We start from the raw sequence: 15,953 nt of genomic DNA on the forward strand, positions 1-15,953 counted from the left end.
AGAAATGTAACCTCGTGGAAAAAAAGGCAATGTCAGAAGTAGGATTCTAACCCACGCCTCCAGAGGAGACTGCGGCCTTAACGCAGCGCTTTCGACCGCTCGGCCAGCCTGACGAGCTGCAGTAAATGTTTTGCTCCGTGCACAAATAGACAGAGAACATACAGTGCAGAAGGAGACCATTCGGCCCATCGAGTCTGCACCGATCCACTTAAGACCTCAATTCCATCCTATCACCCTCACCCCGCAACCCAATAATCCTTCCTACCTTTTTGGACACTAAGGGCAATTACGCATGACCATTTCCCCTAGCCAGCTCGTCTTTATGCTGTGGGAGGAATCCGGAGCACCCGGGGTGAAATTCACGCAGACATGGGAAGAACGTGCAGACGCCGCACAGACAGTGACCCAAGCAGGGAATCGAACCTGGAACCCTGGATCTGTGAAACAACTGTGCTAACCACGGTGCTACCTTGCTGCCCAAAATTTCGAAATAAGCTTTTTCTGCGATGGCCGGGAATCGAACCCAGGTCAACTGCTTGGAACGCAGCTATGCTCACCACTATACCACCATCGCTCACTGAAGAAGATTAAATTCTATCTTCATTGTCATTTCATTTCTAATCAGTTGTGCTTTTCCTATTTTTGAACACCAGCCAGAGTCCTGTATCTGAGTGCCGTCCTTCTCCAAGCCGCTGGGGGTTAAGGAGCTTCGCATTGTTGCATTGATCAGTTTGCTGCAATCAACAAAGACCGAACTCCCGCCGACCTGTTCCTCACACGAAGGTATTGAGAGTCTAAGATCTGAGCGGCGTGAAGGATCCAATTATACAGTTGCATCCTTGCGACTGGAATCTCTCTCCACAGCTGCTTCTGGCACAGCTTTCACAAACAAGTAGCCAGAAAACCCTTCAGTGTCCAAACAGGAGGACGTTCATCCAGTAAATGCGGCAGAAGAGTTTTCTGGGAGATGTCGACTGAGACACCTCGACAATCCAACAAGCCAGACTATTTACAACAAGAGACGAGACATTTGCCCGGAAACCTGGGATCATTATTAATTCCTCAAATAGAGTCACTGAGCAGATTATCCAGTTATGAACTGGGCTTCTGCCTGTGGGGTCTTGCTTTGCGAATATCAGCAGGAATCTCATTCCAGGAGGCCACCGCTTCCCCATTGAATGGGAGGTATTGGATCTTCCTGGTGCAAATTTTGCTGGAGAAACGTAACCACGTGGAGGAAAAGGGAATGTCAGAAGTGGGATTCGAACCCACGCCTCCAGAGAAAACTGCGACTTTAACGCAGCGCCCTCGACCGCTCGGCCATCCTGACGCACTGTGGCCAAAGATATGCTCCATGCGCAAATCGATTTAAATTTAATTTTCATCTTCATTTCATTTCAAACTAGATGTGGTTTTACTATTTTTGAACACCAGCCAGACTCTTGCATCTGAGTGCGATCGTTCTCCAACACGCTGTGTGTTAAGGAGCTCTCATTTCTGCATTGATCAGTTTGCTCCAATCAACAAAGTCCGTACTGCCGTCTAACTGTTCCTTACACGAAGGTATTAAGAGTCGAAGATCTGAGTGGTTGGAAGGATCCAATGAGACAGTTGCATCCTGGCGACTGGAATCTCTCTGCACAGCTGCATTTGGTGCTGCTTTCACAGACAAGTAGCCGAATAACGCCTCCAGTGTCCAAACACGAGGATGTTCATGCTGTAAAGGCGGCAGAAGAACTTTCTGGAAGAAGCCAACTGATTCACGTCCGAGAATCCAACCAGCGAGACTATTTACAACAATGGAAGTGGAAATTTACCCGGAGTCCTGGGATCAGTATTAATTCCTCAACCAGTGTCACTGAGCAGATCATCCAGTCATGAACTGGGCTTCTGACTGTGGGGTCTTGCTGTGCCAATTTAAGTACGAATCTCGCGTCCCGAGGCCACCGCTTCCCCATTGAATGGGAGGTATTAGATCTTCCTGGGGTTGAACAATTTTTGGAGAAATGTAACCTCGAGGAAAAAAAGGCAATGTCAGAAGTAGGATTCTAACCCACGGCTCCAGAGGAGACTGCGGCCTTAACGCAGCGCCTTCGACCGCTCGGCCATCCTGACGAGCTGCAGAAAATGTTTTGCTCCGTGCACAAATAGACATAGAACATGCAGTGGAGAAGGAGTCCATTCAGCCCATCGAGTCTGCACCGATCCACTTAAGACCTCAATTCCATCCTATCACCCTCACCCCGCAACCCAATAATCCTTCCTAACTTTTTGGACACTCAGGGCAATTACGCATGATCAATTCCCCTAGCCAGCTCGTCTTTATGCTGTGGGAGGAAACCGGAGCACCCGGGGTGAAATTCACGCAGACATGGGGAGAACGTGCAGATTCCGCACAGACAGTGACCCAAGCCGGGAATCGAACCTGGAACCCTGGAGCTGTGAAACAACTGTGCTACCTTGCTGCCCAAAATTTCGAAATAAGTTTTTTCTGCGATGGCCGTGAATCGTACCCAGGTCAACTGCTTGGAAGGCAGCTATGCTCACCATTATACCACCATCGCTCACTGAAGGACTTTAAATTCTATCTTCATTGTCATTTCATTTCTAATCAGTTGTGCTTTTCCTATTTTTGAACACCAGCCAGAGTCCTGTATCTGAGTGCCGTCCGTCTCCAAGCCGCTGGGGGTTAAGGAGCTTCGCATTGTTGCATTGATCAGTTTGCTGCAATCAACAAAGACCGAACTCCCGCCGACCTGTTCCTCACACGAAGGTATTGAGAGTCTAAGATCTGAGCGGCGTGAAGGATCCAATTATACAGTTGCATCCTTGCGACTGGAATCTCTCTCCGCAGCTGCTTCTGGTGCTGCTTTCACAAACAAGTAGCCAGAAAACCCTTCAGTGTCCAAACAGGAGGACGTTCATCCAGTAAAGGCGGCAGAAGAGTTTTCTGGGAGATGTCCACTGAGACACCTCGACAATCCAACCAGCCAGACTATTTACAACTAGAGACGAGACATTTACCCGGAGTCCTGGGATCATTATTAATTCCTCAAATAGAGTCACTGTGCAGATTATCCAGTTATGAACTGGGCTTCTGCCTGTGGGGTCTTGCTGTGCGAATATCAGCAGGAATCTCATTCCAGGAGGCCACCGCCTCCCCATTGAATGGGAGGTATTGGATCTTCCTGGTGTTGCAAATTTTGCTGGAGAAACGTAACCACGTGGAGGAAAAGGAATGTCAGAAGTGGGATTCGAACCCATGCCTCCAGAAGAAACTGCGACCTTAACGCAGCGCCCTCGACCGCTCGGCCATCCTGACGCACTGTAGGGAAAGACATGCTCCATGCGCAAATCGATTTAAATGTAATTTTCATCTTCATTTCATTTCAAACTAGATGTGGTTTTACTATTTTTGAACGCCAGCCAGACTCTTGCATCTGAGTGCGATCGTTCTCCAACACGCTGTGTGCTAAGGAGCTCTCATTTCTGCATTGATCAGTTTGCTCCAATCAACAAAGTCCGTACTGCCGTCTAACTGTTCCTTCCACGAAGGTATTAAGAGTCTAAGATCTGAGTGGCGGGAAGGATCCAATGAGACAGTTGCATCTTGGTGACTGGAATCTCTCTGCACAGCTGCATCTGGTTCTGCTTTCACAGACAAGTAGCCGAATAACGCCTCCAGTGTCCAAACACGAGGATGTTCATGCTGTAAAGGCGGCAGAATAACTTTCTGGAAGAAGCCAACTGATTCACGTCGGACAATCCAACCAGCCAGACTATTTACAACAATGGAAGTGGAAATTTACCCGGAGTCCTGGGATCAGTATTAATTCCTCAACCAGAGTCACTGAGCAGATCATCCAGTCATGAACTGGGCTTCTGACTGTGGGGTCTTGCTGTGCGTATTTAAGCAGGAATCCCATGACCTCAGGCCAACGCTTTTCCGATGATATTCCTGACGTTGAAAATCTTGCTGGAGAAATTAAATCTCAAAGAGGAAAAGTCAATGTCAGGAGTGGAATTCTAACCCACGTCTCCAAAAGCGACTGCGAGCTGAACGCAGCATCTGAGACCGCCTGGCCATCCTGATGCATCGTCGTCAAAACAAATCTGCGTGCACAAATCGACTTAAATTTAATCTTCATCGTCGTTTCATTTCAAACAAGACATGCGTTTCCTCCTTTTGAACCCCAGCCAGAGTCCTGTATCTGAGTGCCATCCTTCTCCAAGCCGCTGGGGGTTAAGCAGCTTCTCATTGCTGCATTGATCAGTTGCTTCGATCAACAAGGAGCGAATTCCGGCTCTATCCGTTCCTCACACGAAGGACCTGAGAGTCTATGATCGGAACGACGTGAAGTATCCAACTGTAGAGTTGCATCCTGACGACTGGAATCTCTCTCCACAGCTGCTTCTGGTGCTGCTTCCAAAAAAAGTATTCGAGAGAAATCCTCCAGTGTCCAAACAGGTGAACGTTCATCCAGTAGAGGGAGAAGAGTGTTCTGGGAGAAGTCAACTTAATCACCTCGACTGCACTGTGGGTCGCGGAAGAACAGGTGTCAAGGAGCGGATCAGACTGAAAGCAAAACGTTGATACTAATGAAGAAAAAGGCAGTTGTGTTGCTGACAAATAGCGACTTGTTTGCTTTTGGTGTGAATTAGAAAATAAATAGCAAAGACTGATTTCGATCCAGGGACCTCGGGGTTATGAGCCCAGCACGCTGCCTCTGCGCCACTCTGCTCGTGATTGAGTTTTTGCGGGGTCGGACTTAAGACAAAGTTTGAAGAGATCAGTAACAGCGTGATCAATGTTCCCAGAGCGGTGAATCTGCCGCCCCGAACGTCATTCTATGAAGGTGATTGCAGTCACTCCCCACTTTCCCATCAGAACAACGTCACAGAAGAAATCACATCACCTTCACAGAACAACCATTCAGCACGAAACTAAATTATCTGAACTGTGCTGACCAGAATTAGTGTGCTCAAACGTGTATTCTTGTTTAAAGAAAAAATGAAGAAGTGAATAGTTGTGTGGCTGCCGCAGGGCAGTAATGACGTACCTCCTGGTTTAAGGAGCAGAGTGCGGTAGGGAAACCGTGCTGGGCCATTACCCTGAGGAGGAGGAATCGAGGCTGCTATTTACCTTCTCCCTCATACCAAAAGTAAACATAACGCACGTTCCTGTTTGCTTTGCAGCAAATACCGATCTGAAATTTCTTGCAGGCTATTCCCGACATTAGTCCCAAGAATGAAGTATACAGCATGACACATTACGACATTGTAAAGCTCACACAGAGAGAACCACGGAGAAAATGCTTTAAAGTCTCAGCAGGCCTGGCAGCATCTGTAGGGAGGGAAAAGAGCTAACTTTTCGAGCGCAGGTGACCCTTAGTCAAAGCTGGATCGGAAACGTTATCCAGTAGTACCCCACAGAGGGGCAATATAGATATACAACGATATCCAGTAATATCTCGCAGGGGGCCAATAAGGAAATAAATCTTTATAGAGCAATGAATCACAATAGAAACCGAGTCCCCTACTTTGCCTACCACCGAAGTAAGACTAACTGGACTGTAATTTCCAGGTTTATCCCTATTCCCTTTTTTGAACAGGGGAACGACATTCGCCACTCCCCAATCCCCTGGTACCACCCCTGCTGACAGTAAGGACGAAAAGATCATTGCCGACGGCTCTGAAATTTCATCTCTTGCTTCCCATAGAATTCTTGTAAATATTCCGTCAGGCCCGGAGGACTTGTCTATCCTCAACTTTTACAAAATGCCCAACACATCTTCCTTCCCAACAAGTATTTCCTCGAGCTTACTGTTTCACACTATCCTCTCCAACAATATGGCCCCTCTCATTTGTAAATACTGAAGAAAAGTACTCGTTCAAGGCCTCTCCTATCTCTTCAGACTCAATACACAATCTCCCGCTACTGTCCTTGATCGGACCTACCCTCGCTCTAGTCATTCTCATATTTCTCACATATGTGTAAAAGGCCTTGGGATTTTCCTGGATCCTATGCGCCAAAGATTTTTCATGCCCTCTCTTAGCTCTCCGAATCCCTTTCTTCAGTTCCCTCATGGTTATCTTGTATCCCTCCAGTGCCCTGACTTGTTTCCTCAGCCTTTCAGCCTTCCAGATGTCTCCTTCTTCCTCTTAACAAGACATTAAACCTCTCTTGCCAACCATGGTTCCCTCACTCGAACATCTCTTCCCTGCCTGACAGGGACATACATATCAAGGACACGTAGTACCTGAACAAGTTTCACATTTCACTTGTGTCCTTCCCTGCCAGCCTATGTTCCCAACTTATGCACTTCAATGCTTGCCTGACAACATCGTATTTACCCTTCCCCCAACTGTAAACCTTGCCCTGTTGCACGCACCTATCCCTCTGCATTACTAAAGTGAAAGTCACAGAATTGTTGTCACTATCTCCAAAATGCTCCCCCACCAACAAATCTATCACTTGCCTTGGTACATTACCAAGTACCAAATCCAATATGGCCTCCCCACTGGTCGGACAATCTACATAGTGTGTTGGAAAAGCTTCCTGGACACACTGCACAAACACCACCCCATCCAAACTATTTGATTACTCATGGACAAAGACGAGAGTGGTCCTAAAGAAAGAGTGCTAAATTGGGGAAAGGCCAAGTGTAACAAAATTCGGAAGGAACTAGGGAATGTGGATTGGGAGCAGCTCTTTAAGGGTAAATCCACATTTGAAATGTGGGAGTCTTTTAAGGAAAGGTTGATTCGAGTGCAGGACAGACATGTCCCTGTGAAATTGAGGGATAGAAATGGCAAGATTAGGGAACCATGGATGACGGGTGGAATTGTGAGACTTGCGAAGATGAAAAAGGAAGCATACATAAGATCTAGGCGACATAAATCTGATGAAGCTTTGGAGGAATATCGGGAAAGTAGGACACATCTCAAACGCGCAATAAAGAGTTCTAAAAGGGGTCATGACATATCTTTGGCTAACAGGGTTAAGGAAAATCCCAAAGCCTTTTATTCGTAGAAAGGAGCAAGAGGGTAACTAGAGAAAGGATTGGCCCACTCAAAGACAAAGGAAGGAATTTATGCGTGGAGTCAGAGGAAATGGGTGAGATTCTTAATGAGTACTTTGCATCAGTATTCACCAAGGAGAGAGACATGACGGATGTTGAGGCTAAGGGTGGATGTTTAAATACTCTAGGTCAAGTCGGCATAAGGAAGGGCGAAGTTTTGGGTATTCTGAAAGGTATTAAGGTGGACAAGTCCCCAGGTCCGGATGGGATCTATCCCAGGTTACTGAGGGAAGCGAGGGAAGAAATAGCTTGGGCCTTAACAGATATCTTTGCAGCATCCTTGAGCACTGGTGAGGTCCCGGAGGACTGGAGAATTGCTAATGTTGTCCTTTTGTTTAAGCAGGGTAGCAGAGATAATCGTGGGAATTATAGACTTGTGAGCTTGACGTCAGTGGTAGGCAAACTGTTGGAGAAGATACTGCGTGATTAAATCTATTCACATTTGGAAGAAAATAGACTTATCAGTGATAGGCAGCATGGTTTTGTGCAGGGAAGATCATAACTTACAAACCTAATAGAATTCTTTGAGGAAGTGACAACGTTAATTGATGAGGGAAGGGCTGTAGATGTCATATCCATGGACTTCAGTAAGGCGTTTGATAAAGTTTCCCATGGCAGGTTGATGGAAAAAGTGAAGTCGTATGGGGTTCAGGGTGTACTAGCTAGATGGATAAAGAACTGGCTGGGCAACAGGAGCCAGAGAGTAGTGGTGGAAGGGAGTGTCTCAAAACGGAGAAAGGTGACTAGTGGTGTTCCACAGGGATCCGTACTCGGAGCACTGTTGTTTGTGATATACATAAATGATCTGGACGAAGGAATAGGTGGTTTGATTAGCAAGTTTGCAGATGATATTAAGATTGGTGGAGTTGCAGATACCGTGGAGGACTGTCAGAGAATACAGGAAAATATAAATAGATTGGAGAGTTGGGCAGAGAAATGGCAGATGGAGTTCAATCCAGGCAAATGCGAGGTGATGCATTTTGGAAGATCCATTTCAAGAGCGGATTTTACGGTCAATGGAAGAGTCCTGGGGAAAATTGATGTAGAGACAAATCTGGGAGTTCAGGTCCATTGTACCCTGAAGGTGGCAACGCAGGTCGATAGAGTGGTCAAAAAAGCATACAGCATGCTTGCCTTCATCGGACGGGGTATTGAGTACAAGATTCGGCAGGTCAAGTTACAGTTGTCCAGAACTTTGGTTAGGCCACAGTTGGAATACTGCGTGCAGTTCAGGTCGCCACATTACCAGAAGGATGTGGATGATTTAGAGAGGGTGCAGAAGAGGTTCACCAGGATGTTGCCTGGTATGGAGGGTGCTAGCTATGAAGAAAGGCTGAGTAGATTAGGATTGTTTTCGTTGGAAAGACGGAGGTTGAAGGGGGACCTGATTGAGGTCTACAAAATTATGAGAGGTATATACAGGGTGGATAGCAACAAGCTTTTTCCAAGAGTGGGGGTGTCAATTACAAGGGGTCACGATTTCAAGGTGAGAGGGGGAAAGTTTAAGGGAGGTGTGCGTGGAAAGTATTTTACGCAGAGGGTGGTGGGTGTTTGGAACGCTTTGCCAGCGGAGCTGGTAGAGGCGGGCACGATGGCGTCATTTAAGATGCATCTAGACAGATACATGAACGGGCGGGGAACAGAGGGAAGTAGATCCTTGGAAAATAGGCGACAGGTTTTGATGAAGGCTCTGGATCGGCGCAGGCTGGGAGGGCCGCAGGGCCTGTTCCTGTGCTGTAATTTTCTTTGTTCTTAGTTCTTTGTAAAGAGTTTCCACTCAATGTTTGGGAAGTTGAAGTCACCCATGACTACTACCCTGTGATTTCTGCACCTTTCCAAAATCTGTTTCCCAATCTGTTCCTCCACATCTCTGCTAATATTTGGGCCCACAGAAAACTCCCAACAAGGTGACCGCTCCTTTCCTATTTCTGACTTCAACCCATACTACCTCAGTAGGCAGATCCTTCTCGAACTGCCTTTCTGCAGCTGTATACTATCTCTAATTAGCAATGCCACCCCCCACCTCTTTTAACACCCTCCCTAATCGTATTCAAACATCTATAACCAGAGACCTCCAACAACCATTTCTGCCCCTCTTCTATCCAAGTTTCTGTGATGGCCACCACACCGTAGTCCCAAGTACCGATCCATGCCTTAAGTTCACCCACCTTATTCCTGATGCTTCTTGCGTTGAGGTATACACACTTCAACCCATCTCCGTGCCTGCAGGTACTCTCCTTTGTCAGTGTTCCCTTCCCCACTGCCTCATTACACGCTTTGGCGTCCTGAATATCGGCTACCTTAGTTGCTGGACTACAAATTCGGTTCCCATTCCCCAGCCAAATTAGTTTATACCCTCCCGAAGATTACTAGAAAACCTCCCTCCCAGGATATTGGTTCCCCTCTGGGTCAGATCCAATACATCCTGCTTGTACAGGTCCCACCTCCCCCAGAACGCACTCCAATTATCCAAATACCTGAAGCCCTCCCTGCTACACCATTCCTGCAGCCACGTGTTTAACTGCACTCTCTCCCTATTCCTAGCCTCGCTATCACGTGGCACCGGCAACAAACCAGAGATGACAACTCTGTCTGTTCTGGCTTTTAACTTCCAGCCTAACTCCGTTTATTACCTACACACCCTTTTTCCTACCGACCTCGTTGATAGCAATGTGCACCACGACTTCTGGCTGCTCACTCTCCCCCTTAAGGATCCTGAAGACACGATACGAGACATCCCTGGCACAGGCACCCGGAAGGCAACATACCTTCTGGGAGTCTCGCTCGCGACCACAGAATCTCCTATCTATTCCCTTAACCATTGAATCTCCTATTACGATTGCTTTTCTCTTCTCCCCCTTCCCTTCTGAGCCCCAGACCCAGACTCAGTGCCAGAGAGCTGGCCGCTAAGGCCTTCCCCCGGTAGGTCATCCCCCCCCCCCCCCACCCCCAACAGCATCCAAAACGGTATACTTGTTTTGAAGAGGAACGGCCACGAGGGATCCCTGCACTGTCTGCCTGTTTGTTTTCTTTCCCCTGACTGTAATCCAGCTACTCTTGTCCTGTACCTTGGGTGTGCTTACCTCCCTGTAACTATTCTCTATAACCCCCTCTGCCTCGCGGATGATCCGAAGTTCATCCAGCTCCAGCTCCAGTTCCCTGACACGGTCTCTGAGGAGCTGGAGTTGGGTGCACTTCCCTCAGGTACAGTCAGCGTGGACACCGGTGGTATCCCTCACCACCCACATCCTATAGGATGAGCATGTAACTGCCCTAGCCTCCAACCCTTCTTGCCTTACAGAATATAGCTGCCCTGTGGATCAACTGGACTTCCGGCCTCTGACTCTGCTCCCAGTCAGCTGCACACTCTATAAACTCCTGGTTCCGTTCTCGCTCTTTGCTGAAATGAAATTAAAGGAGCACCTTACTAACTCCTCACCTAACTCCCTCAGTCACCAAACACTCACTGTAGCAGTCAAATGCACCAAATGCATCACTCAGAGCAAACAAAGTGTGCACTGTAGCTGGATCACTTTTATACTGTGAATCTAGCCTCTGGAGACTGGCCTAATCCAATTAGCTAATTACTAAGCTCCAGCTGCAAGTACCTACAAGTAGAACCTTTGTTTAAAGCTCGTTGAAAATTCACCTTCTCAACCAAACAGGAACTTTTAAGTTAATTAACTAGATAAAAGAAAACTAGACTTTGGATAAAAATTAACCCTTATACACCCTCAGTCACGAAACTCTCACTATAGCACGCAAATGCACCAAATTCAGAACTCAGTGAAGAACGCCTCCAGTGGACAAACAGGAGGAACTTCATTCAGTGGAGGCGGCAGAGGAGGATTCTGGAAGAGGTCAACTGAGTCACCTCGACTGTACTGTGGGCAGCCAAAGAACAGGTGTCAAGGAGCGGTTAAGTGCCAAACACGTCCCTCCCTACCTTTCCTCAAAACTGCTCCCGCGTTCAGTCAATGGCACCATATCGATCGCACAGATGTTAAAAAGTGCTTTGCAGGTTTCGTCCGGGATTGGAACCCGGGACCTCTGGCATTTTATCGCAGCAGAATTGCCTATGAGAGAATCGCTAAAGCGAGAATCACCAAAGGTGATCAACGTCCCGCTGAAACAATCTTACCATTACTTCCCAACCGAAGCTTATTTTATTAACTCAATGGGCTTCTTAATTCCTGTTGATTTGGTTTGGTTGTTAAAGTAAAATCCAAATAAACTATTTTTAGTCCCTTGCTTATCTTATCGGGATCATTGGGTCAATTTGGTTGTTTCTGGTTTGTTGGCCTCCACTGCGAACAGAACAATAGACATCCGGGACCAATCTTTATAAATAGAAGCGTCGAGCACATTCTTCATAATGCAGATTCTTCATAAAATCCTGAAAGAGAATTGGAAAATGTTGGATTACTCGGCTGGTCTGGCAACATCTGTGGAGAGAGAAAGAGAGTTACAGTTCCGAGTCAAGTATGACCCTGCTTCTCATACTCTGTTTCCCTCTCTACAGATGCTGCCAGGCCTGCTGGGTATTTCCAGCATTTTCTGTTTTTATCACGGGACTACCGCCAGCTCTCGGCGACCAACGTGGACACGGTGGGCAAAATGGATTTCGCCTGATCTATAACTATTCAATGATTCTCTAAACGAGAGTGTAAGATCTGATCAAAGTGAAGTATCCAATTGGAGAGTTGCATCCTGGAGATTGGAATCTGTCTCCACAGCTGCTTCCGGTGCTGCTTTCACAGACAAGTAGCCGAAGAACCCCTCCAGTGGACAAACATGAGGAAATTCATCCAGTGGAAGCGGCAGAGGAGGATTCTGGAAGAGGTCAACTGGGTCACCTCGACTGTACTGTTGGCAGCCGAAGAACTGGCGTGAAGAAGTGGTTAAGCTCTAAACATGACCCTCGCTCCCTCCCTCCCTTTCCTCCAAACTACTCCCGAGTTCAGTCAATGGCACCATATCGATCGTACAGATTTTAAAAAGTTATTTGCACAGTCCGCAATCAGAATCCGGGCTCTCTCTCATTTTATGGCAGCAGAAGATCCTAACCGAGAATCATACCACTAGACCAACGAGCCAGCCGGTGGTCAGCGTGCCGCTGACACCATTTTACCATTACCTCCCAAGCAAAATTTATTTTATCAACTCAATGGGCTTCTTAATTCCTGTTCAATTTGGTTTGGTTGTTAAAGTAAAATCGAAAGAAACTCTTTTTTGTCCCTTGCTTTTCTCATCGGGGTCATTGGGTCAATTTGGTTCTTTCTGGTTTGTTGGCCTCCGCTGCGAACAGAACAATAGACATCCGGGACCAATCTTTATAAATAGAAGCGTCGAGCACAAGGGCAATGCCGCTATGGAGATTCTTCATAAAATCCTGAAAGAGAAATATAAAATGTTGGATAACTCGGCTGGTCTGGCAACATCTGTGGAGAGAGAAAGTTACAGTTCCGAGTCCAGTATGACACTGCCTCCCATTCTCGGTTTCCCTCTCAGTCAATGTCTGGTACTGTATGTGAGGGTGGGATTCAGTCTCTATCAGACATTGGTACTGAATGTCAGTGTGGAAATCTTTCTGTATTTATCAATCACAATTATTGTTTGGGAAACGTGAGATAATGCATAACATCAGCACTGCTGTAACAGATAGAGAAAGACACACAGAAAGAGACTATCAGGATACACACAGTGACACACAGAAAAGGTGCAGTGCAAACCAGCAAGATACTGAGATGGAGAAATTGGGTATTTAGGAAAATGTGTTTTCTGCTGCACACAGAGAGGCCCTGTTCGTAAATGTATATCCTGCTGTGTAACCGTGCTCTCTGATGTGTAGCTGAGCTCTCAGCTGTGTAACTGAGCACTCTGCTGTGTGACTGTTCTCTCTGTCGTGGAACAATGACTCTGCCGGTGACAGATCTGCACTGCACTGCACTAATTGGAGGGCTGTGACCAGTGGTGTTCCACAGGGATCAGTGCTGGGACCTTTGCTCTTTGTAGTATATATAAATGATTTGGAGGAAAATGTAACTGGTCTGTTTAGTAAGTTTGCAGACGACACAAAGGTTGGTGGAATTGCGGATAGCGTTGAGGACTGTCAGAGGATACAGCAGGATTTAGATTGTTTGGAGACTTGGGCCGGGAGATGGCAGATGGAGTTTAATCCGGACAAATGTGAGGTAATTCATTTTGGAAGGTCTAATGCAGGTAGGGAATATACAGTGAATGGTAGAACCCTCAAGAGTATTGAAAGTCAAAGAGATCTAGGAGTACAGGTCTACAGGGCATTGAAAGGGGCAACACAGGTGGAGAAGGTAGTCAAGAAGGCATATGGCATGCTTGCCTTCATTGGCCGGGGCATTGAGTATAAGAATTGGCAAGTCATGTTGCAGCTGTATAGAACCTTAGTTAGGCCACACTTGGAGTATAGTGTTCAATTCTGGTCGCCACACTACCAGAAGGATGTGGAGGCTTTAGAGAGGGTGCAGAAGAGATTTACCAGAATGTTGCCTGGTATGGAGGGCATTAGCTATGAGGAGCGGTTGAATAAACTCGGTTTGTTCTCACTGGAACGAAGGAGGTTGAGGGGAGACCTGATAGAGGTCTATAAAATTATGAGGGTCACAGACAGAGTAGATAGTCAGAGGCTTTTCCCCAGGGTAGACGGGTCAATTACTAGGTTTAAGGTGAGAGGGGCAAGGTGTAGAGTAGATGTACGAGGCAAGTGTTTTACGCAGAGGGTAGTGGGTGCCTGGAACTCGCTACCGGAGGAGGTGGTGGAAGCAGGGACGATAGTGACATTTAAGGGGCATCTTGACAAATACATGATTAGGATGGGAATAGAGGGATACGGACCCAGGAAGTGTAGAAGATTGTAGTTTAGTCGGGCAGCATGGTCGGCACGGGCTTGGAGGGCCTGTTCCTGTGCTGTACATTTCTTTGTTCTTTGGTTGTGTCACATCATTCCCTGTTGTGTAAATGTGTTCCCGGTTGTGGAAATCGATCCGTCTGAAGCAGAACCTTTCTGCGCCATTACGGAGACGAAATTTCAATTCTTGATTTATACAATCTTGTCAGCAAGGGTTAGTTCAGACCCCTGGATTCCCAGTCAAGCGACAGAACCTTGTGTTTTTGTTATGAAGACAGTTAATTCAGCATGAATATTTTAAGATACTAATATGGAGGCGCCCAACGTGGGGCTCGAACCCACGATACTGACATTAAAAGTACCATGCTTTACCGACTGAACTAGCCGGAATGCTGCACTATCTATTGCAGAGTAGCGACGGTGCTCATTCGGAGGGTCAATGTTGACTCGTTGGTTCGAATGGCCTCCTTCTGCGCTGGAGATTTTACGATTCGATGATACAAGGAGGTTGATGCGGTGGAGTCCTTCTGCCATACTGCCCACTCCTGACACCATGTCGAAATGCTGGTCTCTCAATTACTGGCGACCAAGGTCTTGTAATAAAAAATAATTAAATTAATAATTGAGCAGCCCCTCCTGGTTTGTGCTCTGACCGCGATCCGGGGAGAACTGCACGAATCCAGACACGTGATCATGTTAGTTGCGTCATCAGATCATCACGTGACCATTCGGCCTGTACAGGTCTCCTTCTGTGCCGTAATTCCTAGATTCCATCATTTAAATTTTCTTCCAGACTGGGAAGTGTGGGCCTGTTCCATCTGAATTTCTAATATATTTCCAATGTAACTGATGTTGTTACACAAACTATTTAATCAGTGGAATTGTGCGTTTAGGGAGTTGAGATTTTCGAGTCTCTCAAGGCTTTTCTCCAAATCCAATGGCCATTTTCCACAAAGTATCAACCCCTCCTCACATAAACACTATTACAACATAGAACAATACGTCACAGAACAGGCCCTTCGGCCCACGATGTTGTGCCGAACCTTTTTCCTAGATTAATCATAGATTATCCTTGAATTTACAGTGCAGAAGGAGGCCATTGGGCCCACCGTGTCTGCAACGGCCGACTATTGGTCGCTTGAATGGAATAACTTCCTGGAGTGATTCCAGGCTGGTTTTAGAATGTATTCCATCGACCAAATAACTAATGAATGACACATTGAACGCAGCTGCGATGGCCGAGTGGTAAGGCGTTGGACTTGAAATCAACGTGGTTTCCCCGCGCTGGTTCGAGCCTTGCTCGCAGCGACTGTGTTTCGCAGTGTTTGCTGAACTCCCCGCGCAAGCCATTGAATCGAAATGTTTGTAAATGAACGGTTTGAACCTATATCCGAATCAGTCAGCATTTGTTTTGGAAACTGAACGACATATAAAGAATCTCGCACTCAAAACAACAATCAATAAATAATAACGTTTCCTGCAATGTTCGGAAGGAGAAGCAGCAACGGCAGCGAATGGAAACGTGGTTCGGTTTCATTCAGCTGAATGTATTTTTGGGTAAAAAGATCGTGTTAGAAATGGAACATATTTTATCTCTCTATCTGTTTCTTTGTTTCTTTCTCTCTCCCTCACTCACTGTTTTTGTGCTTCTCCGGGGACTGATTGGATACACAGTGAAACTCAGCCCTATTTCACCCCAACTCTTTTACATAGAACATAGAACATAGAACAATACAGCGCAGTACAGGCCCTTCGGCCCACGATGTTGCACCGAAACAAAAGCCATCTAATCTACACTATGCCATTATCATCCATATGTTTATCCAATAAACTTTTAAATGCCCTCAATGTTGGCGAGTTCACTACTGTAGCAGGTAGGGCATTCCACGGCCTCACTACTCTTTGCGTAAAGAACCTACCTCTGACCTCTGTCCTATATCTATTACCCCTCAGTTTAAAGTTATGTCCCCTCGTGCCAGCCATATCCA

The 15,953-nt window shown here is 46.6% G+C and overlaps 5 non-coding genes across 5 annotated transcripts; 1 reads left to right on the top strand and 4 right to left on the bottom strand.

Moving 5' to 3' along the window:
- Nucleotides 1-502: 502 nt before the first annotated feature.
- Nucleotides 503-574, bottom strand: trnag-ucc (transfer RNA glycine (anticodon UCC)). Its single transcript has one exon. It is a non-coding gene; the product is annotated as a tRNA-Gly (tRNA).
- A 673-nt stretch (nucleotides 575-1,247) lies between these two features.
- trnaf-aaa (transfer RNA phenylalanine (anticodon AAA)) lies at nucleotides 1,248-1,330 on the bottom strand. The gene has a single exon. It is a non-coding gene; the product is annotated as a tRNA-Phe (tRNA).
- A 702-nt stretch (nucleotides 1,331-2,032) lies between these two features.
- trnal-aag (transfer RNA leucine (anticodon AAG)) lies at nucleotides 2,033-2,115 on the bottom strand. Its single transcript has one exon. It is a non-coding gene; the product is annotated as a tRNA-Leu (tRNA).
- A 1,124-nt stretch (nucleotides 2,116-3,239) lies between these two features.
- trnal-aag (transfer RNA leucine (anticodon AAG)) lies at nucleotides 3,240-3,322 on the bottom strand. Its single transcript has one exon. It is a non-coding gene; the product is annotated as a tRNA-Leu (tRNA).
- An 11,871-nt stretch (nucleotides 3,323-15,193) lies between these two features.
- On the top strand, nucleotides 15,194-15,273 carry trnas-uga (transfer RNA serine (anticodon UGA)). The gene has a single exon. It is a non-coding gene; the product is annotated as a tRNA-Ser (tRNA).
- The last annotated feature ends 680 nt before the right edge of the window (nucleotides 15,274-15,953 follow it).

The sequence above is a fragment of the Scyliorhinus torazame genome, chromosome 24, assembly GCF_047496885.1.
Source record: "Scyliorhinus torazame isolate Kashiwa2021f chromosome 24, sScyTor2.1, whole genome shotgun sequence".
Lineage (NCBI taxonomy): Eukaryota > Metazoa > Chordata > Chondrichthyes > Carcharhiniformes > Scyliorhinidae > Scyliorhinus > Scyliorhinus torazame.